Below are 25,472 nucleotides of genomic sequence, written 5' to 3'. Positions count from 1 at the left end.
TGTCACTTCTCCGCGAGGTGACCCAATACGTTTCAATATGGCTGGAAAGCCGCAATGACCACTTCCTGAGACACCTCGAACACACGCGTAGTTCGGAGACCGAATCGCGCGTGGTCCACCGTCACTGCACCTACGTGTCCATCAGAATGTTTAAATTTTAGTCCGGCGGAGTGTTGTTATACTACTTCAGCGGTTAGCGGCCCCGTCGACATCTTTTCCTGTGATGGAAAAATGTATTCCGATCACGTCCAGGGGTTGAAACGCAGATCCTTTAGTATGAACTGTTCAGCTTCAAAAGCCGTTGGTCGTGGATGTTTGACCTGAAGCATTACTTTGATCGTTGCACGGCGATAAGAGCGCGCCATGAGGTACGGTAGTTGTGGACTCTATAAACGCGAGTACCGCGGCTCGGAAGTAAACAATGCGGAGAGCGATGTGCTTGGCCTGTGCGGGGCAGTTCCGCACGCTACCGCGGCTGAGAGCCGACTCTCACCCTTTGACCGTGTTAGACAGAACGCGACAAGACAATGGACGCAGTTTGCAGCCTCTGCTGCAATTGAAGTAATTGTGCTGCGTTAATGTTATCGTCTCTTGAAAATAAAGAATTAAAACTTGTTTGTATTACTTTTTTTCCTCACAGAAAAACATTAGAAAAAGTGATTTCATTGTCCCATGCAACCTCCCAGTGTTTGTTAGTTTAATTAATTTCCTTACAGAGAGAAAACTCACTCTGCTGGTTTAAAAAATCGTCGCAGATAATTATGATATTAGAGTAAAATATTTGTTTTGGTGTCCCGTGCAACTTCCTAGAGTTTGTAGGTTGGTTGGTTGGTTGGTTTGGGGAAGGAGACCAGACAGCGTGGTCATCGGTCTCATCGGATTAGGGAAGGATTGGGAAGGAAGTCGGCCGTGCCCTTTCAGAGGAACCATCCCGGCATTTGCCCAGGCAAATGCCGGGAAATCACGGAAAACCTAAATCAGGATGGCCGGACGCGGGATTGAACCGTCGTCCTCCCGAATGCGAGTCCAGTGTCTAACCACTGCGCCACCCCGCTCGGTGTTTGTAGGTTTAAATAACTTTCACCCTGTATGGAAACAACCTGGTTGATACATCCGTAGTTTGCAGACGACACAGTTATATGCCGCAAGATTGTGTCGTTTAGGAAACTGTTACGAAGGAAGACGTGCAGATGATAATTGCTTATTGCAACTACTAGAGTTTATCTCTCAACAAAAGCAGATGTTACGCAGTGGTGTAGATAAGCGGAAAAATTGTTGGCTTGTTCTAGCGCTGATCAGTCAGTCAACGAATATCTAGGGTTATCCGTCCGAAGAAATTTAAAGAGGAACGGCCAAACACTTTTAGTTGGAAGCTAGATGCCAGACTGTCAGTGAGACGCACTTAAGGGTGCTCTAAGAGAGTACAGCTTATCCACCATAAAGGTCACTTACTTCCGTCACGCCGGTAGTCTGGAACTCTTACCGAGTTGCATACACGAAAGAGATTAATAATAATCAACAAGAACAGCAGGATTCGTTACACGTTTGACTGCACAGTGCGAGGAGGTCGTAGAATTGATCAACCATCTCCAGCAGAAGCGGCCGCAAAAAGTAAGTTATCACAGAAACTTTTACTACTAACGTTACAAGATGAGTTAGGATGTCACTGAGGTTGAGTAACATCTAAAATCGATGAAAATGTAACAGTGCTCCAAGATCCAGTGGAGCCCTGTCAGATTGTGTACACAATTTTGCACCTGAGCTGACGCATAGTACAGCGTAGAAACCTTGAATAAAATTGAAAGAAAACAGGTCACTCCCGTCTAAGAGGAGGATAGCAGAAGTGATATGCAAAACTACCGACTTATCTCATTGACGTCCATCTGTTGTAGAAACTTAGAACATAGTCTCAGCTCAGACATAATGAAGAATATGGAAAAGACTGACCTACTCCATGCCAGCAAGCGTGGATTCCGAAAACTTGTGCCTTTTTTCACGTGGCGTCTTGAAAGTCATGGATCAAGGAAATTAGAAGGGCACAGTATTTCTTGACTTCCGACTTTTACTCTGTAGTACTTCAATGATTATTTCCAGAGGTACGATTATATGTGGTATCAGACGATATACGTGACTGGACTGATGATCATTACGAAATAGTTTGGTATATTGCGAATATGAATTGACATCAGCCATTTGCGACACCTGCACTCGAACCCGAATTTATCGCTATTGACAGCGATCCCCTTCTCCATTTCCGCTATCGAGCATGCCTCCAGGACCGATCCACAATTCCATATGTCACGTAGTCAGAACCCGTATGCTCGCACAGTTCGTGATTTCTGCACAGCGGGACAAATACTCTCACGGAAAGAAATCGAACTCCAAAAAATGATTCTGTGGAATAATGAAATTTCTGGAATCCATTTGTCTGTGTAGCTTATTTATGCGATTAATGCTGCAAGATTACAGGTTAACATGAGTGCGAGGTAGGTCATAGCAAATGTTGTAAGACATCATGATCTCCTGACCTTCATTGCTTACATATTCCGCCCTCACAATCATATTCCACACATCAAGACGCTTCATTCGAACCCAAACTCAATAAGATAAAGTCAATGTTGTATGAATTCATGTAAATGATATGCAATTAACAAGTAAGTGCACTGTGGTTGAAATACTCGAGGCTGGTCTACACACATACATTCCAGACATGACAGTCACAAAAGCTTTTAGTTTGGGAGAGAAACCACACAACAGAACGCTGGTCCCTTCAGAGGACGACCCAGCCTATGTCGACCGGCGACCGCCCGTGTAACGGACAGCGTGGGCCCGAGTGAAAGGAGGGAACAACCCCGTGTTCGGCTTAAAAGCAAATTCCGCTACATTGTGTGGGAGCGGCCAGCCTACGCATTCTTTACACATAGCATGCAGTTTCAGAGATTTTCATAGGGAGACGGCAAACGCCAAACACCAGTGCTACAGGTTTCCGGATTGGTCGCCTTAAACGAAACGTCATTCTCTCATTTTAGAAGAGTAATGCTGATTGGCAGACGATATTTATGACGCCTTGAGCTGAAGGAATAATGGAAGAGACCGAAAGATGTACCCCTTCACGTCTGGCGTGGAGCGGCGCCGTTCCGTTGTCGCTCTTGGAGCAAGGAACAAGTCTCTCCTCAGTACTTCACTGGGAGAGCACCTCTCTCGAGAGCGAATCGGAGTGCGACTATGTATTGAGTCCTTGCGATTAAGTGTTGTTCACTGTGTTGGCCGCCACACTTATTGTGCGGTGTGAACAGACAGAGTTATAGTTAAACGCCTGCGAGCGGATTTTTGAGTGGCATCGCGGTGGACTGGTTATTTGACCAGAGTACCACGCCAATAGTTAGACTAGGGGCGAACAGCAATCCTTGACTTCATCAGGGCATGGGGAGAGTTTGATTGGCGAAGGTCAATCCAGATAGAACGAGAGTTATCTTTTTTGTCAGCAGCGAGTGGCGCAGGCAGCAGTCATCGCAGCTTACGGTATTGTGCACTACAGCTATTGCGAGCCCCATATTTCCTCCACAACAATACACTTCACTGCATTTCACAAGCGACAGCCTCGACCGTACCTACCAACATTCTAAAGGATAATTATTTAAGTTGAGTAGGTGCGCCTCTCAGCCATTCTGCCAAGTCAACAACCATCTTAAATTGGAAGGAGAAACAGCATTGGTCGTATTTTTTTGTTTTATTATCCGCAAAATCGATTTTCGGTCACTTAGTGACCATCCTCAGTGCTGTAATATACAATTGCAATTGGTAGGCACTGGTATCAACAAGCTTAGAGCGATCACATAAGTTTATGTGATCGCTCTAAGCTTGTTGATACCAGTGCCTACCAATTATATTGCAGCACTGGGGATGGTCACTAAGTGACCGAAAATCGATTTTGCGGATAATAAAACAAAAAAATACGACCAATGCTGTTTCTCCTTCCAATTATATCCATTATCTGGTCGTTGCGCACAGAACACTCCATGGAGTCGCCAATCAACCATCTTAAACTTTGTATAGAAATTTCATTAGGGAATGCTATCCTTGAGAGGTAACTTCACATTCCGAAAAGAACCAGGATCTAACTTGTTCAATTCATAACTAAAAGTGCCATTGTGATTTCTCAGAATTTTTGCAAAATAAATAATAATTTTCGTTAGTTTCATGTTTTTCTTACACTAACTAGCACTACTCCAGTACCCAAGTATCCCACTAGTTACGTAAGAAATTTTGTGAATTTTTGTGTCATTTCCTTACAGCTGACGACTCCAGAAGATATTTATTGCTGAAAGTTTATCAGGCATTTCTCTTTAGAACGTTAGGAGCGTCTGTCTGACTTCTGTAGTAGTGTCGGGGTGGAAATTGCATCTTGTAGGAGCCACAGGGTAAAGGGTACATCTCAGATTAATCCGTTGCGCAGAATAACAGAATAACAGATCAACCACACATCTCAGAATGTGAAATCCTGGTACATTAATAACCAGTGTAGCCGCCAGAACGTTAAATGCAAACGTGCATGGGTTGTGTTGTACAGGTGTCTGATGCCAGTTTTTGGGCTGCTGGAGTTTCATGCCTGTTGCATTTGGTTGGTCAATACAGGGACGGTTAATTCCGTCTGCAGACGACGCTGCAGTTTTCGTCCGATGATGTCTCATATGTGTTCGTTTGGAGACAGATCTGGTGATCGAGCAGGCCAAGGCAACATGTCGGAAATCTGTAGAGCATGTTGGGTTACAACTGCGGTATATAGGCGAGCGTTACCCTGTTGGAAAACACCCCCTGGAATACTGTCCATGAGTGTCAGCACAACAGGTTGAATCACTAGAGTCACGTACAAGTCTTTGTACGTGGAATAACCGCAAAGAGTGCTCCTGCTATCATACGAAATAGCATTCCTCACCAGAACTCCATGTGTAGGTTCAGTGTGTCCAGCATGCAGACAGGATGGTTGCAGGCCCTCAATTGGCCTCCTTTCAACCAACACACGGCCATCATTGGCACCGAGGCAAAACCAGTTTTCAACAGAAAACACAACAGGTCTCCGTCCCACCCTTCAATGAGCTCTCGCTTGACACCATTTAACTCGCAAATGGCAGTGGTTTAGAGTCAGTTGAATGCACGCTACAGTCGTCTGGCTCGGGGTTGTCCTTAAAGTAACCGATTTGTACCAGTTCGTTGTGTCACTGTGGTTCCAACTGCCGCTCGAGCTGCTGCTGCAGATGTAGTACTATGCGCCAGAGAAATACGCCGAACACGATGGTCTTCCCTCTCGGTAGTACCACGTGGCTGTCTGGAGACAGATCTCCTGGTGACTGTGCATTCTCGTGACCACTGCGGCCAGCAGCCATTTACAGTGGTTCCATTCCTGACAAGTCTTTTTGCAGTATCACATAAGGAACATCCAGAGTCTCGTGGCTCTATTACACGACCCTCGATGAAATTCTGTGAGGTATTGATAGGGCATTCTTGACTAACCTCAACTCACCGTGTCCAATCTTAACTAACGATCACGATTGTTACAGCGTGTATTGTATTTAAAGCAAATCTGATTTGCATCCTCATAGTGGTGCTACTAGCGCCAGTCTTATGCGACTGGCTCGAAATTTGGTAGACATCATCTTTCAGATGTAGAAATATGCCTACTAACTTTCGTTTATGGCGCACAATTCCTTCTTGTTCCTGCGACTTTTTTCCGTCATTGTATTACATCGACATTTTAGCCCGTCGATATATGGATACTTCATTGGTGGTGACAATGTCTGTGTTTATACAGTGTCTGAATCTTCACTATACGATGTCCTTCAGACATGCACGAATTTGCGTTTCTTAGTAGAGAGGACACAGCATAGTATCTGGGATGGAGAGACATCGACAGAAGTAGAAGTAACTTCAGGTGTACCCGAGGGAAGTGTGTTCATCTTGGATATTAATGACTGGACAGAAAATATTAATAATAATCTCACACTTTTCCACAGATGTTACGATTATATATAACGAAGTACTGTCTGCAAAGAGTTGTACAGATATTAAGTCAGATATTGACACGATTTAAGACTGCTGCAAAATTGGCAGCCTGCTTTAAATGTACAGAAATGTAAAATTATGCCTTTCAGAAAACGAAAAAACATAGTATCGTATAGCTCCAATATCCGTTATTCAAAATTGGAATCAGTGAAGTCTTACAAATAACTATGTACAATAATCTACAGAAATATGAAATAGGATAATCAAATAGGCTCAGTCGTAGGTAAGGCAGGTGGCGGACTTTGGTTCATTAGTAGAGTACCGGAAGTGTGCAGAAAGTCTACAAACGAGAACGGTATATTTATTTACCAATGACGACTTTTGCCTGATTCAGGCATCTTGAGACTGGATGAATATTAGATGGTGTTAGGTATCAAACTGAGTACACCAGAACGTCTCAGAAAATAATTGTCCTCGCCAAATGTTTGGAAACACTCCACATGCCTCAACAAGAACACCTCACAGTATTTCCAAATATTTGACAAAGGCAATTATTTACTGGGACGTTCTGTATGCTCAGTATCCCATGTATCTATCACCATCTAATGATCAGCCAGTCTGAAGATCCCTGAGTCAGGCGAAATGCATAATTGGCAAATGAATAATAAATACATCCCTGCAACCAAGATTGACCGTTTCATCATAGTATATTACTGGTTGCTGTACCATCCCTGCCATGTGTTGGAAAATGTTGATCACAGTTTTTTTTTCCACGGAAATGTTGAAAAACCTGAATTGTCAGGCTCTTGAAGATAGACGCAAATCATTTCAAGGAAGAATACTTATAAAATTTCAGGAACAAGTATTAAGTGAACAGTCTAAAAATATTCTTCAGCCTGCTACGTATCACTCCCGTAGCGACTGTGAAGGCAAAATTAAACTAATTACAGCACACGCAGAAGCATTTAAGCAGTCATTCTTCCCGCGCTCCGTACGCGATTGGAACGGAAAGAAATCCTAACATATCGTACTTTGTAAGTGCCCTCTATTAGGCTCTTCACAATGGTTTGTAGATGAAGATGTAGATTGTACGTATTCTACATCTTTCTCTGTAGCGTATATCTAATTTTTCTGAGGCTTTCAAACACGTTGCCAAAGGCCTTTTCTGCGGTATGTTTTCCTTGTCTGTGGTCACGAAGCATAGGTCCGGGTTATATCCTTGTCTCCACGCTGCCGAATAGAAGGAATCTCTATCCTTTGTGTCAAATACAAGGTACATATTGTTTTCATCCGCCCAGTTTGCAAGGGCCTCACCACTGTCATCGTTCTCTTTGCATTTCCATTGGGTGTGATTACTGTTGTAGTCGCCTACATAGACAGATTGGTGTTGCAATAGTGGTAGGTCTTGTGGTGGCCATGAGACTGTAGGAGATTTGTATGTGTTATTTAAGGTGTACCCTCAGATTTGAATAACCACTTCGTGTATGTTGTTGTTGGTAGATGTTGAATGCAACTGAACATTTTCGATTTTGGATCTCACATAAGTTGCCACACTACAAGCGTGGTGGTATGTGGTACCAACTAAGTCGTATCCGTATATTTTACCTCTTTTTCTTAGTTGTTCCTCGTTCTCTGTGTGTGTTTCCTGAATGGCAGCGACGTCAATGGTATTATCGCTTAGAACCTTTTGCAGGACATCACTCTTAGCCCTGCTGATTCCTTCTATATTTAGCTGGCAAATCCTGATGCAAGGTCCCAGTTTTCTTGTCAGCTGGCCATGAGAATGACCGATGGGTTTCGTCTGTGCCATTTCGATTAGGATATGCTATTAAATAGCCAGGAGATCAATATGATTATTTGGCTGCCAGTCAGCGCTAGTTCATTTAGTTCATGTCTAAATTATACACTATCCAGGGTGCACGTGTAGTATTCTACTACGGGCGCGAGCTAGCCTTACAACACAAACGGCTACGTATAGAGTGGTGCTGTGACCAGCAAGCATGTACTGCTCTTGAATGGCGTCGCCTTGTGTTGAGAGACATATCGCCGTTCTGCACAACCCTGGATGAGCACCGCCGGCGAGTACGGCGACGACCTGGGGTAAGGTTCATTCTTCCAATGTTTTGGAGAGGCACAGCGATATTAGTCCTGGCGTCATGGCGTGGGGAGTCATCGGGTATGGCTTCAGGTCACTGCTGCTAGTTGAGGGAACTCTGTCCGCACATCTTCATGTCTTATCTCTCACACGATAGTGTCGTGGTGCGTTCTTCAACGGATAATGCTTCTCACACGACAGTATCGTGGTGCGTTCTTCAACGGACAATGCTCTTCAGCACATGACACGTGTCTCTTTTTAGTATCCACTTGGTAGTTGTACTCCCGTGGTCTGCAAGATCCCTAAGTCTGTCCCCAATAGAACATACAGGGAAGAGGCAAAAAATGTGAACACCAGTACTTACTTGGGAATGGTTTATTAATATTTTGCCCGTAATACAGCTGAGATTCTACTTGGAATACTGGCATATAATGATCGTATAGTCTTCACTGGAATGTTACGCCACTCTTCGATCAGAACCTCTTCCAACTCCACTAGTGACGAGGGAGGCGGAAATCTGCTCCGAAGTCTGCGCTCCAATACCGCCCGCCCTCATACCACGATTGTACTGTGCTGGCTGTGTGAATGGGTGCATTATCGTCCTGTAATATTGCATAATTGTCGGGGAATAAGATTTGAATCATGAGGTGCATCTGATCACCTAAAATGTTCACATAATCGTTGGCTGTAGCACGGTCTTTGATAGTAATGATGGGACCAGCAGAACACCATGATGTGGCTGCGCACACCATCACGCTTCCGCCTGCATGCTTAGCCGTTGGAATCAAGCAATCAGGATGGTGGGCTTCTTCTGGCGTTCTCCAGACGTAAACCTGGACCGATGTTGGAAATAACGAAAACGTTGACTCGTCGGGCCATATGACGTGTTTACACTGATCAGCCGTCCAGGATTTATGCTCCTGACACTATGTTTTCGCTTCTCTGGCGTTGGTTGATTTCGGTATAGCAGCTCGTCCACGAATATTCGCGTTATGGAATTATCGGCGGAAAGTGTCGATAGACACGGGGTCTCGAAGATGGCTATTGAGCTCTTCAGTCACTTTAGCCGCCATAGTTTTGTGTTGTTTTGACACGACATTCTCAGTCATTTAGTTTTGATTTGCGCCCACTATTAAGTTTACAGGATGATGTCTTTCCACGTTTTGTGTAGGCTGTCATGAGTCTTGAAACATTTGGTCTAGAAACTTTCAATAAGTTAGCTGTCTTGGATCGAGCTAATCGGGCTCCCACAATCTGCTCTCTTTGGAACCCTGTTAGGTCTTCCATTGCACGTCGACTCGGCTCTGAATGCAAATACGAAGTGTGCACCACTCGTAAACAGCCTACACTGATGCCTAGTCCGTAATGAACACGCAGAGTACAGCGCGACCGTCAAACACAACCATCGCATTGCTACCACTGTTCACATTATTTTGCCTGTCCCCTGTACGTACGACCGCCTCGGACGTCGACTCCCTCTCAGTGCCAGTGTTCAGGATATAAAGGAGCACTTACAACAGTTGTGCGTCTGCTTGCCTCAGGAGAGGATACAACGGCTTTTGAAACTCTTCCCAACCCAGTCAGTGCATCCATCGCTTCCAAGTTCTTTGTACATTTGATACGATTTTGTAATCACTGAAACAACGTCACACGCCATATCAACATGTTAAGTTTCATTTCGTTTCCTTCTCCCCTTCTACGTACTTCACTTTTTTGTCAGACTGTGTGCTAACTTAATCATGTATATAGATAGGTTCTAATGAGTGAGTTTGCGAGTATAAAAATATGTGACATAAATGGCAGTATCTTTTGATTCCGTTGACTTAGAAGCTTAAATTTTTTACACCGCCGAGGGACCGTAGACCTTAGTATTTTACATTTATTTGAGCTTCATGCCTCTACCTGTTCCTGAGAAAAAGGGGTCTTGACAGGCGGACAGACGGTCAGACAGGCAGGCAAACAACAAGTTGATATTATAAGGGTTCCGTTTTTACCGACTGAGGTACCGAAGCGTGAAAACGTGTCACTTCTCCCACGCAGTTCTAACCGGCCGTGTAACATTAACATCCGGAAGTTACGTAATCGATTACTACAGGTGATTTCACCGAAGGCGGACTTGAGTTACAGGCCACGCGAAGCATAGGCGAGGAGTCAAGTTCAACACGATTATGTCGCAATCGTAATCCCAATATCGTGTGTCACCTTGTACATAAAATGAAGCAATCACTCGCCTAGACGTCAGAAAGCTCAGTAAGACATACTGTCAGTTTCATTAAACATTCAATAATATTCAGAGAAGTATTAGTTATGATTTTACTTTGCCGAGTCTACATGGCTAACACAGACAAACTGGAGCCTTCGCTAACTCCCATAGACATTTACCAATGACGCCTAATAAGCCCCGAAATGCAACACTAACATGATTTAAAAATAGTGACCATTACATTACATGTTCCCATGGTACGAAAATATAAACATCTATCACGGAATCGTACAAATTCTTGATAATAAATATTGAATCTAACGGGAATTTGGACGTTAAAGGCGGGGACAATCGAAAAACACAACAGCAAAATCAGGGAAATACTAAAATACAAAAAATAAAACAACCAAAAAAACATGATACGATGGGAAGAATCATAGACGTAGAAAAACACAGAATTACTGCGAATCAATTAGTACTGGTATCGAAAACACCACATGACCTCTACAGCTGAACTAAAAAGTCAGTACCATTACAGCAAGTAAAAGACCGATACCAATACAAGAAATAAAAAAGTGATAAGAATACATAAAGCCAAAAAACTATACATATACAGACAGCCCAAAAGCGCGATAATTAACGAAACGTGGTATACATAACCCATATCACTCAACTGATAAGCCCGGTACCAATACAGAAAGCCAAAAACCGGAACCAATATAAAAAGCCAAACAGCGATACCAGAACAGATAGGTATTTAACAAGCAGGAACAATAACTTACGTCGCTATCACACAATGCAAAATGAGCATGGATCATTCAGTCCAAGTAGCACACCAGGCAACAATTTTATAATTGAAAGGAAGATGTATTCCTAAGAACCTCCAAGTTTGCGTGAATTGTAATCACTATTTTAGTACGTTACGACGACAACCAACGATAACGTTTAAAGTCTGACTGATTAGGGTACCGCGGGTGGTAGCCGCGTGGTCTTGGGTGTCATGCCACAGTTCGCGCGGCTTCCCCCGTCGGAGGTTCGAGCCCTCCCTCGGGCACGGGTGTGTGTTTTGTCCTTAGCGTAAGTTAGTTTAAGTAAGAGTAAGCACCGTGTAAGCCTATGGACCGATGACCTCAGCAGTTTGGTCCCATAGGAACTTATCACCACTGATTAGGTTCATAAGCTTGCTAGTTCTGTTGAAGTAGCTGGACTTGTACATTTAATCACGCAATCATGATTCACAGCAACCTCTACATACCTAATATAAACTACAAACATAGCATGAGCTGACACTACTAGCGTCCCAAACAAAACAAACGAAAGCTGTGCGCACGTATGACGTCACTCTTCGCAGTACAACTTGCCGTGTCTAAAGTGACTAGATCGCTCCGTGAACTTAAATTCGATTGAACATTTGTGGGGCGTTGTAGACTAGAAGGACTGCAGTCTTAACACCACCACCACTGACCATTAACAGCTTTCAGTGTGCAGTTGTCCAGACTGCGAAGCGAAAAAGACACATCAAACGCACTACTGACGTTCTGCATGATGCCGGCAAGGGGAACCCTGAAACACTGAGTGCCATACCTTGACACGCCAACCAGCCGTACTTCTGAGTCACGTATCGCATTGTTGCCAGGGCATCTTTCAATACACGCACTATCACGGCAGCTCACATTGTATCCTGAATCTCTACGTCCCCTTAAATTATGAACACTTAGGGTCGAGTAGTGTTAGATTCACATAATACGCATGTGGATGCTGCAGACTTGTAGAAGGAAAACCGGCAACCCCTGTAACGTAACTGAGATCTGGATGACAAATGTGACAATACCGCAGAATTCCGAGATATATGCCTCCCATGTGATACCTGCTGAGAAGTATTATCCGAGAGTGACGCTCGTAAATGGTTTAACATAGTGATGGGCCTGTATTTTCATTTAGAGACTTTTTATCATTGAACTTCTACTTCTTCAGTTCAACTTTTATTTGTGGTGCACCACTATTCGTATGCGAAACTTTTATAGTGAAGGCTATTTGGTCAAAGGAAACAAAGGGTCTGCTTTGTAAAATTACGCTTTTTTCGCGTCAGAATTATGGGCGCTTTGATGTAGACGCCACGGTTTTTTCCTCGTGTGCTAACTTTTTATCTCAAAAAGCGTTTACGCCCAACAAACTCAGTTATTTTATTTTTTGCTGTGTGCACTGTCTGATGAGAAGCATTCAGACGTCACTATGTAGTACGGAACTGAATGCCAGGCGAATCCTGCCAATATAACACGAGTCGGGAAGTTTTGTGTCTTAAGCAGAAAAGCAGAAACAGCAGACTGGATCGGTCGAGAGAGGTCAATGACTTCGACTTTTTGCACTGCACCGCTCTCTCTAGTGCCATAGGAGATATTCCCTTATGCCTGCTGGACGATTGTTCAAATCCCCATCCGAGCACCCAGAGATAGGTTTTCTGTAATTCCTCTAAATCGCTCCAGGCAAATGGCGGAATAGTTCCCTTCAAAAGAGCACGGTGTAACGGATCAAAATTATTTTCATAGGTTTTGGTGTCGTCACGATATAATTTCATCGTTTCAATCTACTGTAATAGTAGCCAAGAAGTAAGATAAGTCAAGGAAAAGGACACGATATTTATCATTTCATTGCAGGTTCATGTTGATGTATATGTCCTAGAAAAATGCGTACTGTGTCCAGGCATGCAAGTATTCGCACAGAGACGGCAAAGGTCATCCGTGCATGTCATTTAGTACACGTTTACAAGTGTCGTGATCGATACCTACCTGGCGCATAACTGTATCGATTATTTCGTCAGTGTGGAGAGTGTAGTTGTTTTTAAATGCGAGGATTGAATGGTGCTATAACTAGTCTAGGGCATGATAAATGTAATTATTTTCTGAATTTTGTCGGTATTGGTCTCTTTATGTTCTGTATGATATTTGACGAAAGGTCAAATGATTTGAAAGCATAATTTGTGGGTCGTTAAAATACGACGATACTTAAGTTATGACTTCAGTAATTTTGTCTAAAGTGGTCCGTGTTTTGTTGTCTATGATACTAATTAGTGCACACACCAGTCGATTTGGGTTTTACAATTGATTAGGTGATGTATACTATGTGATCAAAAGTATCCGGACACTCCCCAAAACATACCTTTCTTCACATTAGGTGCATTGTGCTGCCACCTACTGCCAGGTACTCCATATCAGCGACCTCAGTAGTCATTAGACATCGTGAGAGAGCAGAATGGGGCGCTCCGCGGAACTCACGGACTTCGAAAGTGCTCAGGCGATCAGGTGTCACTTGTGTCATACGTCTGTACGCGAGATTTCCACACTCCTAAACATCCCTAGGTCCACTGTTTCCGATGTGTTAGTGAATTTGAATCGTGAAAGGACACGTAGAGCACAAAAGCGTACAGGCCGACCTCTTCTGTTGACTGACAGAGACAGCCGACAGTTAAAGAGGGTCGTAATGTGTAATAGGCAGATATCTATCCAGACTATCATACAAGAATCCCAAACTGCATCAGGATCCACTGCAAGTACTACGACAGTTAGGCGGGAGGTGAGAAAACTTGGGGTTCATGGTCGAGCGCCTGCTCATAAGCCACACATCACGCTGGTAAATACCAAACGACGCCTCGCTGTGTGTAAGGAGCGTAAACATAGGACGATTGAACAGTGGAAAAACGTTGTGTGGGGTGACGAATCACGATACACAATGTGGCGATCCGATGGCAGGGTGTGGGTGTGGCGAACGCCCGATGAACGTCATCTGCCAGCGTGTGTAGCGCCAACAGTAAAATTCGGAGGCGGTGGTGTTTTTTATGCTGTGGTTGTGTTTTTCGTGGAGGGGGCTTGCACCCGTTGTTGTTTTGCGTGGCACTATCACAGCACAGGCCTACATTGGTATTTTAAGCACCTTCTTGCTTCCTACTATTGAATAGCAATTCGGGGATGGCGATTGCATCTTTCAACACGATCGAGCACCTGTGCATAGTTCACGGCATGTGGCGGAGTTGTTACACGACAACAACATCCGTGTAATGCATTGGCCTGCACAGAGTCCTGACCTGAATCCTATAGCACACCTCTGAGATGTTTGGGAACGCCGACTTCGTGTCATGCCTCACCGACCGACATTGATACCTCTCCTCAGTGCAGCACTCCGTGAAGAATGGGCTGCCATTCCCCAAGAAATCTTCCAGCACCCGACTGAACGTATGTCTGCGAGAGTGGAAGTTGTCATCAAGGCTAAGGGTGGGCCAACGCGATACTGAACTCCAGCATGACCGATGGTGGCCGCCACGAAGTTGTAAGTCATTTTCAGCCACGTGTCTGGATACTTGTGATCACATAGTGTATATGATGGTGCACTCCAAGGTAGCTGAGTGTCAGCTATGACTGTATTTTGGCGGCAAGAATTAAAATTTGTGCCACAGCCAGGACATGAATCCAGGTCTCCTACTTCCTACAGAGGTGTTCTAGCCATTAGGTGACATAGCTGCACAGACTACTCTAGTCCAGTGCCCCTTCTAACACATCCTAGCACATCTATCTATCTAGCGGGAGACCGGGGTTCGAGTCCTAGCCATGTCACAAATTTTTATTCAATCTTCAGTTTCTATCATTATCGAAGATATAATTGAGACTCGTATGTCTACAGGAAAATTTAATTCTATCAATTCAATAGAACTGACATGTATCTATGATTATACTAAACATTCGTCGGTGGCAGAACAAATAATCAGAGGTGGTGTCTAAAGAAATTTATTTACATGTTATTGGTAACAATTTGTACATCTGGATGTCAGTATATATTACAAAAATACTTTAATTCTGAAACTTATGAATACTTTAGGTATTTATATATAACTGATAGTACATAAATCTTAAAATCTTAACTATCGTGATGCTGAAGGTCGCATTTAATATTTTAGTCATTTAGTGGAATATTAGTACATGCTAACTCACTTATCTATACAATACACATACTGATTTAATTCTTCACAAAAGTAAATTATTGATACCCTAGAGTCAGAATAATTTAAATAATACAACTTAATATTAATTACTATGTTATTTACAGTTGAATAGTAATTCAAAGTATATTAAAATTACACTAATGAGTGTTATAGTCAAGCAGATGCTTCATTAATAGTGAGTTAGCTTGTGCACTCGCTCCATTACATTTTGATGGTTTTGTTTGGTGAATAAGCTTGAACTAAATAAGATTCATTTAATCGAAAGTCTGCTATAGTCCTGGGAGCTGGAATTACCAATTTAATCAAGCACACAATTACTTATTGGTTACATAGTTGCTCGTACAGTGTTTGTAAGAATCTGTGCTCTTCTGAGAAGTTGGATAGAATACTACTGCTGCTTTCCAAGAATTATTACCAATTTTATTTTATTTATATTTTTTTCCGAGACGCGGCAGTACCCATACATTTTAACAGGGCTAGTTCAGTGGCGGATTAAAAATTTTTTGCACCCCTCCAGAAATACGTTTGAAATAATAACTATACTGTTTTTGAATCACAATGAATGTGCTCTGAGTTGCTAGTAAAAAATCACATTGTAACACGAAATGTTTAAAACTAATATGAATAAATAAACAAAACTCACCAGTCAACAAAATTTGTGTCTGGCTTTGATGGCAGCAAACTAGTTAATCATATCTTCATAACTGTGAATTCCATCAGTTAGCAGGTCAGCTTTGGTGTTAAGAATGAACAAGGCATTCTATTTTTCCTCAGGCAAGGCAGAATGCAAGTATGATTTAAGCCTTTTAAAAGCCGAAAACGAGCGTTTTGCTGGACATTTTGTAAGTGGATAGATAGAATCATTCTAAGAGAAATATTAACATTCGGAAACATGGACTATAACCGTTCCTTTCGTAGAAATACACTCATTTCGACTGGTGCATCACTAATCTCACAAGACTTTAAACGTGCCGCGAAATGTACACTTTCACTTGGGAAGGAAAGTTCTACATCACTTTCATATGAAGCCTGGGGTTTTGTTAGGCGTTCGGGAATAACGTCTGGTGAACTGTTCCTAAATTTACTGGAAGCTATGAAGGAGTCTAACAGAGTTTTATAACTATCCTTTCTCCTTGCTAATTCAGCTTGTAAGTTGTCGAGTATTGGGAAAAATGTTTCGACTCTAAATTGATTCCTACCTGTCAGAAGAAATTCTCAGGTGTCCACTTCTTCGTCAACATGAAGTTTGCACTTTCTTGATCTTTTATAGATACATTCGTGGTCCATGTCAGTCATAATCTCCATGGATTTATTTTCCTAACATGCCAAGAACAGAGTTAATAAATCCTACAAGTGACTCAAATAATTTGTGCACTATTTCCATATCGATGTTTACACTTTGCAGTTTCACGTTTACCTATTAAATCTCTGAACCTCTGGAGTATGTCCTTCCAAACTGTCATCATGAATACTGTTTCTAGTCTACTGAGTTGATTCAGTAGAGTTGAAACTCATTTCGCGCAAGTGGTTTGTCACAGATAGTTTTGGTAACATGTGCGAAGACATTGATCACGCTCTCCCAATTTTCATTTGGTCTTACACATGCTTACTCTCTTGCTGACCAACATTTTTTTGGTAAACTTTGAACTGTTTTACGAAGATTTCATGAAAGAGAGAAGTTGATCCCAGCGTTGTGTAGAACCAGAGAAAAGATTATTAACATTTTGCATTAAATTGAAAAATGAACTTGCTTCCTAACAACCGCTTGCTACACTAGTGCCGACTAAATTCAAGGAATGTGCTGCGCATGGAAATAATGCGCTTTCGTACTTCTTTCTTTTATGTGTGCCTGCAAACCAGTGTAGACTCGTGACAAATAGCTTGCATTGTCGCGTGGCCGGCCTCTACCGTCAGTAATATCAGCGAAATTTGTAGACAGGACTTTCAGTATGGCTTGGGTTAGGTTTACAGACTTGTATACTGCGTTTAGTAAAAACAGAAGGTAACGTTCAACAGACTCGTCATTCTCTTCGCATATGCTAATACGAAAGATAATTGATCAATTTGTGAAACATCCGCAGTAGAATCTACTATTACAGAAATGTTTGGCGTCTTTGATATCACTTATGACAGTTCTTTTAATTCGTTCCGAAAGCTGTTCTAGTCTTCCATCACAATTGTTGAAGATTTCCATATCGTTCAGTGTGTTGTACGACAAAAGGATCGAATCGGCTATAGGTTCAAGAGACTTTATGAACTGACCATTATGTAATCAATGGAATTTTTCAACTTGTCCACGTAGGGGAAGTCCTGAACCTGTTAGCATTTCTATACGACTGCAAACATCTTTTTCAAGACACTGCACCAGTATGTTTTTTCTGTCTCACCATATGACTCGAAATGGTTTTCTACAGTTCCAAGTGAGTTTTTTGTTTGGTTTGAAAGTGATAACTCAATTTTTGTATTCCAGTGAATTTTCATGGTGAGATACAATATTAGAAATATTTCTCCAACGTGAAATACCAATAGCAGCAATAGCAGTCTTTCCTCCAAACAGTTTACATGGTGCACAAAAAATACCACCGCTGCTACAGGGGTATACTAAGTAATCACGCAAAGCTGATTCACCTATTAAAAATTTACGATAAAATCAATTTTTATTCAAGTATCTGGTTTTACCGCCTATGACCTCTGCCAATCAGAAAAATCATCGTTACAGTTTTGAATAATGCCACGGTGTAAAAGAATGTCGGTTCTTGATTCATTCCGCAGGATCATCACGAACATGTTTTTGTAATATCTAATTCGATACTTAACGATTTTGTGGAACTCGAATTCAGGAACAATTTGTTTCTCTTCATTTTGAACTATTGTTTCATTCGCATTTACTTCTTTTACTATAGCTGTAATGCTAGACCTATTATCAGTACCAGTTGATTCGAAGTCGAACTAGCAACGCTTTTTGTGAAAAATTTGTCTACTCTGCCAACTGCTTTTAGAAAATCAACTTATCATTTTCGCTGGTCCGTCCTCGGTAGCTGAGTGGTCAGCGTGACAGACTGTCAATCCTAAGGGCCCGGGTTCGATTCCCGGCTCGGTCGGAGATTTTCTCTCCTCGGGGTCTGGGTGTTGTGTTGTCCTAATCATCATCATTTCATCCCCATCGACGCGCAGGTCGCCGAAGTGGCGTCAAATCGAAAGACCTGCACCAGGCGAATGGTCTACCCGACGGGAGGCCCTAGCCACACGACATTTCATTTCATTTCATTTTCGCTTTTCCTTCGCTAATTTCCGAAATGCCGCCCCACTTAATTTTGAAAGTTTTTTTTCGTCTTTCTTATTCATGTTGAAGATACTTAAGTAATTGTCAAACAACATCAACGCAAAAGGAAATAAATTTGTGAATAAAAAGTATTTAGTTCAAAATCGTATCACAAGCCATACGAACACAAAGCTTTTTACTCTAAACTCGACAGTCAATGACAATCAATGCAAAAGAAAATACGTTTGTCGATAAATAGTATCCAGTGCAAAATCGTACCACATGACACTCGATAATATTGAACTATTTCATAAACACGATTCCAGACGGAAATTGAGTGTCTGAATTTCCATTCAGTCACCAAGTAAATTAATAACATTTAAAAGCTTGTATTGTTGATTGTCGCTCTTACGGTTTGTTTAAACTACCAAGTTATTCCATAACATTAATGATTTTTGTCATTTGCAAGCGCAGTTGTTTTAAAACATACAATATTAAAATAAATACAGTGCAAAAAATGCCGCCCTCTAAAGCCGCTGCCCCTAGGTCCGTCTATAGTGAGCCTATATGTAAATCCACTTCTATGCTAGTTAGTGGACACTCTTGCGTTGCAATTCCGGCTCAATGCAATATCTGATTTCCTTCCTCATCCTTTCGTAATCCGAGCATGCGCAAACAGTAGAACTAAACTTCTAATTGTTGTTGTTTATAGGTCCCCTAACTCTGACTTCAGACCTTTTTTGCTGAAGCTAGAGAGAGCTCTTGATTCACTGTGTAGGAAGTACCAGAAATTAATTATATATAGTGACTTCCATATAAATTTTGTATATGATGTTGCAGGGAAAAGGATGTTGGTAGAGCTCCTAAATTCATATGATCTGTGTTTTTTCCAACTAGGGTGCATGGGAACAGTAGCACAGCCATAGACAATATATTTATTCATTCTTCATTTTTAGATGGGCATTCTGTTAGTAAAAGGGGGAATGGCCTTTCAGACCATGATGCACAAATTTTAACACTAAAAGGCTTTTGTACTCAAACAAATGGCACATATAATTACAAACTATGTAGGAAAGTTAATCCAGCAGCAATAGAGAGTTTTTTAAACTTTGTCAAGGAACAAGAGTGGCAGGATGTTTATAGTGCTGATAACATAGTTGATAAATGTAATGCTTTCCTTAACACATTTCTCACGCTCTTTGAGAGTTGCTTTCCATTAGAACGTTCTAAACGGGGTGGCTAACTAGTGGGATAAGGATATCATGTAAAAGAAAGTGGGAATTATTTCGAAATGTTAGAAGTAGTTACAGTCAAGCTACAGTATCCCATTACAAGCAGTATTTTAAGGTGCTTAAAAGTGTTATTATGAAGGCAAAGAGTATGTGGTATGCAAATAGAATAGCTAATTCACAAGATAAAATTAAAACCATATGGTCAGTTGTGAAGGAAGTGTCTGGTCAGCAGCACAAGAACGACGATATAAAGTCAGTTCGTATTAAAAATATTTCTGTTACTGATAAATCACGTATATGTACAGTATTTAACGATCGTTCTCTGAGCATTCCTGGTGAATTAAATAAAAATTTTGTTTCTACAGGGAATCATATAACTCTCTTGGGAAATGCCTTTCCAAGGTTGATGTCTGAAACACTGCTCTGTGATTCAGACAAGGGGGAGATTGAGTCACTAATTAAATCACTAAAGACTAAGGACACTCATGGATATGCTGGAGTGTCTTGGAGAATATTAAAGTACTGTGCTGCACATGTTAGCCCTATGTTTAGCCATATTCGTAATTTTACCTTTAGCAATGGTCAGTTTCCTGAACGATTAAAGTACTCAGTAGCAAAGCCGCTTTATAAAAAGGGAGAAAAGGGTAATGCAGACAATTTTAGACCTGTTTCTATGCCATCAGTGTTTGCTACAGTTATTGAAAAGAGTCTTTATGTAAGGATAATTGGTCATTTTGTATCACACAATTTGCTATCAAATGTGCACTTCGGATTTAGAAATCGTTTAACAACTGAAAATGCTATATTCTCTTTTCTCTGTGAGGTACTGGATGGGTTAAACAAAAGCTTCCGAACGCTAGACATATATTTTGATTTAACTAAGGCGTTTGATTGCGTTGATCACAAAATATTGCTCCAGAAGTTGGACCATTACGGAATAAGGGGAGTAGCTCACAATTGGTTCACCTTTTACTTTAGCAGCAGGCAAGAAATGGTCATTACTCACAGTGTTGAGAATGGCTGTGATGTGGGGTCTGATTGGGGTATAGTCAAGTGGAGGGTGCCCCAGGGATCAATGTTGGGGCCACTCCTGTTCCTTATTTATATAAATGATATGCCCTCTAGTATTACAGGTAACTCTAAAATATTTCTGTTTGCTGATGACACTAGCTTGGTAGTAAAGGATGTTGTGTGCAACATTGGCCCGGTTTCAAATACTGCAGTTCATGACCTAAGTAATGCTAAGTTTCAATTTCACAGAATGGGCATAGGATTAGTGAAACTGAACAGTTCAAATTTCTAGGTGTTCAGATAGATAGCAAACTGTCGTGGAAAGTCCACATTCAGGATATTGTTCAAAGGCTTAATGCTGCTCTTTTTACTATTCGAACGGTATCTGAAGTGAGTGAGTGATTGTTCGATACGAAAATTAGTCTACTTTGCTTATTTTCATGCGCTTATGTCGTATGGTATGATATTTTGGGGTAACTCTTCCCATTCTAAAAGGATATTGTCGACTCAGAAACAGGCGATTCGGGCAATAAATGATGTAAGTTTGCGAACCTCTTGTCGACCCATGTTCACGAGTCTGGCTATTTTGACATTGGCCTCTCAATATATATACTCCTTACTGTTATTTCTTGTTAACAATATCAGCTTATTCCCAAGAATAAGCATCTTTCACTCAGTTAATACTCGGCAGAAATCAAACCAGTATTTGGATCGGACTTCTTTAAATCTTGTGCAGAAAGGTGTGCAGTATACTGCTGCATCCATTTTCAATAAGCTACCGCTCGAATTAAAAAATCTTAGCAGTAATCCACGCGCTTTCAAATCGAAACTGAAGTGTTTCCTCGTGGATCACTCCTATTCTGTCGAGGAGTTCCTTGAAAATCAAGCTGATTCTTGTTGTATTGTTGACTGCGTTTACTTAAATTTGTGGATTGACTTTCTTCGGGTTCATAAACATTTTATTTTTATTTTATTACTTTTATGTTGTAATTTAATGTACTGACACGTTCCATGACCTTGGAGATTTGCTCCTCAATTTGGTCCTACGGAATTGACATGCAAACAAATAAATAAAAATCATTAATGGCTACGATGTCGACGGGGTGTTGAACTCTTATATTTCTTCTTTCTTCCTTGTGTCTGAATGTAATAGTGTTGCTATATATTCATCTTTTCGCTAAACTTCCAGAAAACCTCTTCATTTCTCATGTTGTCAATCTACTTAATTTTCAATATCAGCAAACTTCAAATTTTCGCTTTTCTTCTGAACTTTGATAACTCGTAATGGAAAACCGGAATGAATTCATAATGAAATAAACCTACATAGAGTCACTAGAAACAGATATTGGAAGCGTATGTATTTATGCAGTACATTTCATATGTTGGAAGAAATATATCGTAGCTAGACAATGACCGAGCACCAAAAATATCGAGCTTGATCAGTCACGCTCGAAAAAGATTGCTGAGCGTGCAGGTAATAGCAACAGATACTTGTGTTGTATCACATGATGTGTGAGACCACGCCGCTGCTCCTGGTGGCTTCGGTTTAAATGCTTTGCGGGAGTACTTTGTCAATTCTTTCCCACAGTGGCTCACATCCGGCTCATTAATGCACATCAGGCCATCACATCCGCCATTGTCTTTTTTATCGCCTCAGTCACCTGATAACGATCGACTGCTACTGGGATCTAGAAATAATCTGAGCTGCTAACGACTCGAATGCGGGCTTCGTGCGCTCCTTGATCGCACAAAATCTGCATGAATCACCAGTCAAGGTGAAGACCGTTGAGTTCTCTCGTCGGTGGCAAAGTACAGCCCGGGATTTGATAACTGCGCAGGATTTTTGCGCATCACGTGATAAGTGGTGCCAGCCACTAGCACGTAACCGGTTTTGCTTCTGTTACGCTGGCAGCGTCTGCTGAATGGCAGTGACTTGGCAGTTTTCGCGCTGCGTACTGGCGTGATTTGTCAGTGAACGACCCTTCCCCGCGGTTCAAATATTGAATCAGCGCAAGCCTTCGATAGCGTTTGTCAGCTATTAGTCGAGACATAGTACTATTGTGGTGGGTGACATCATACGTCAGTCAGATTGCGATTTTCATCAACTTGGCATTACTGTTGAATACGTTTTCCTCTGAATATAGAATTTTTGCCTGGCGCACTACTTGCTTTGAGAGATATAGGCTCAGCTTTTGTGTTATAGTCATATTAACTTATTAACGATTCGTTTTATTTCGATACCGCGTACCGTTGAGTGTCGCGATTTTTGGCGATGTGTATTGATATCGCTTTTTGTACAGCTGTCGACTTTCATATTACTATAGGCGTTTTACGTAGAGCTATACAGGTCAATTGATGGTTTCAATATTGTGGTGGTAGAGGTAAGGTCTTATGGGACCAAAATGCTGAGGTCATCGGTCCCTAAGCTTACACACTACTTAATCTAACTTAAACTAACTTATACTAAGGACAACACACACACCCATGCCCAAGGGAGGACTCGAACCACCGACGGGGGAAGCCGCGCGAACCGTGAGAAGGCGCCCCAGACCGCTCGGCCACCCTGCCCGGCATATATTGTGTTTTTTGGTTATACGAACTGGTAGTACATACAGGTTTTATTTACTGCCATCGGTTTTTGTTTACTGTATTGGTATTGGCGATTTAAGATGAACAATGTAGGTCAAATTGTGTTTTCGATACCGTGTTTCGGTAGGAGAAACTCTATGTCCATGATAATGGACATGGGTCTCAGGCGGATATAGGTCAAGTGATGTTTTCGACACTGGGTTTCGTTAGTTCTCGCGATTTTTCGCTGTATGTACTGTTATCGCGTTTTGGCTCCCTGTACTGGTAATCATTTTCAGCTTTCTGTGTTACTAACAGCCGTTTCAGTCGAGCTATAAAGATCAAGGGATAATTGCGATATCGCTTTTCCTTAACTGCGGTGCTTTCTGTATGGTATCTTGTTTTGGCTTTTTATATTTCTACCGGTTTTTGGCTTTTTGCATTGCTATTGGTATTTTGAGTTGAGCTATATTGGTGAAGTGATATTTTCGATACATGTTATTGTTAGTTCGCACTAGCTGTGTGTTCTTTACGTCTTTGAAACCAACCATTATATAGATTTTCTCTGGCTATTTCGTGTGGCATAGTTGAATTCGGAGTTGTTATTTTTGTTTGTCCTTCCCAAAAATCCGAAATTCCACGGGTAATGGCACTGGATATATTTTGAAATAATATTTGTTTTGCATTTTGGAGCTTTTTATGACGTCACTGATATGGAAGACTTTAGCTTATCCAAAAATCAGCAAAGCAAAGCGTGATCTAATGTACGATACCTGATGGCCGTGAAATGAAACCTGCCGTAGTGTATCTCTGACGTGGATTCTGTTTTTCGTTTAGCTGTTATTTCTTTTAGCTAGTGTTTCTCTCTCATGAAGCAGCTTCGAAATCTCCATATTATCAACGAAGTGTCTGTTGCTGTTTTTCTGGTAAACGTTTTTTGTCATGTGCTACGTTTTTCTTATTTCTTCGTAAATGCAGTGCATGGGGCCAATATCCTAAACGTAGACACGATTGCTTAAAAAAATTGACACTAACGAATCAACGGAACCATACACGCATGTCGGTAGGCTATTTTGGCTGACGTCTCGCTACAATCGAAGGGAACATTGCAAAGCAGTACAGTAACTACCTACGAGCCGTATCACCTGAAGAAGGCTAGCTAACACTTCCGCTCCGTTTCTTAACAACTGAAGACAGTTATGCCAGTCCTATGTACTTGTCTCGGATTTCGACAACTGCTATATTTCATATAATTCCTGATGCCTGCAGTGCCTTGTGTGAAGCGTTCAAGCATTGCGTTAAAATAAGGATGAGATATAAAATGCCAATAAAATATAATTAATGTAATGTATAAGAATACAAACTACCTGGCGTTTGTAGTTTGCTTCATAGTTCGTAGATTACCTATATGGTTATCAAATTAAAAGCTCCTGAAATAGTAGTGATACACATGTGACGTCAGAACAGCTACGTTAAAATTAAATGCAAAAGCTCGTGCCCGCTATACTTCGGCCCCGACTGCATGAGGCAAGAAATTTAAGTTCTTCCTCACTTCCGCAGCTGGAACGTAGAGCGCTTTGGTAATTTCCAGATAGGTATCATGTTTCTTGTTCTGCGTTTTGTACTTACGAGCTTTTGGATCTCGCAAGCACATGCGACATCGATATTTTTCGATTATCATCATAATATTAACATCCGACCACTCCACCGGCGCAAAACTGTAGTTCAGTACAACAGAGATAGTTTGAATGCGAAAACTAACAGACTGAAAAAGCGAATGCAGTCTGTGCTCTTAAAGCCGTTAGCGAGCGCAGAAGCGGAGACCAGTCACCCTTCCTTTGATGACTCACCGAAAGACCGCAACCAGCGGTTAACAAATGTACTCGCGTATCCGAACCGAACACGACTGAATACTGTCCAAGCTCACCCGCAATTGATACCATAGAGCAGTGTTTTTCAACCTTTTTGAATATGCAACCCCTTTCCAAGAAAAATATTCTGGCGACGCCCAGAACCATAGTAAAAGTATGTCAGCGATTTCAAAGTCAACGTATTTAATTTTCTTTCTATTGATACTATACTGATCGAGAAATCAAGTGCAATGTGAAGAG

The sequence above is a fragment of the Schistocerca americana genome, chromosome 1 (assembly GCF_021461395.2).
Source record: "Schistocerca americana isolate TAMUIC-IGC-003095 chromosome 1, iqSchAmer2.1, whole genome shotgun sequence".
Lineage (NCBI taxonomy): Eukaryota > Metazoa > Arthropoda > Insecta > Orthoptera > Acrididae > Schistocerca > Schistocerca americana.
This window is presented reverse-complemented; position numbering follows the sequence as displayed.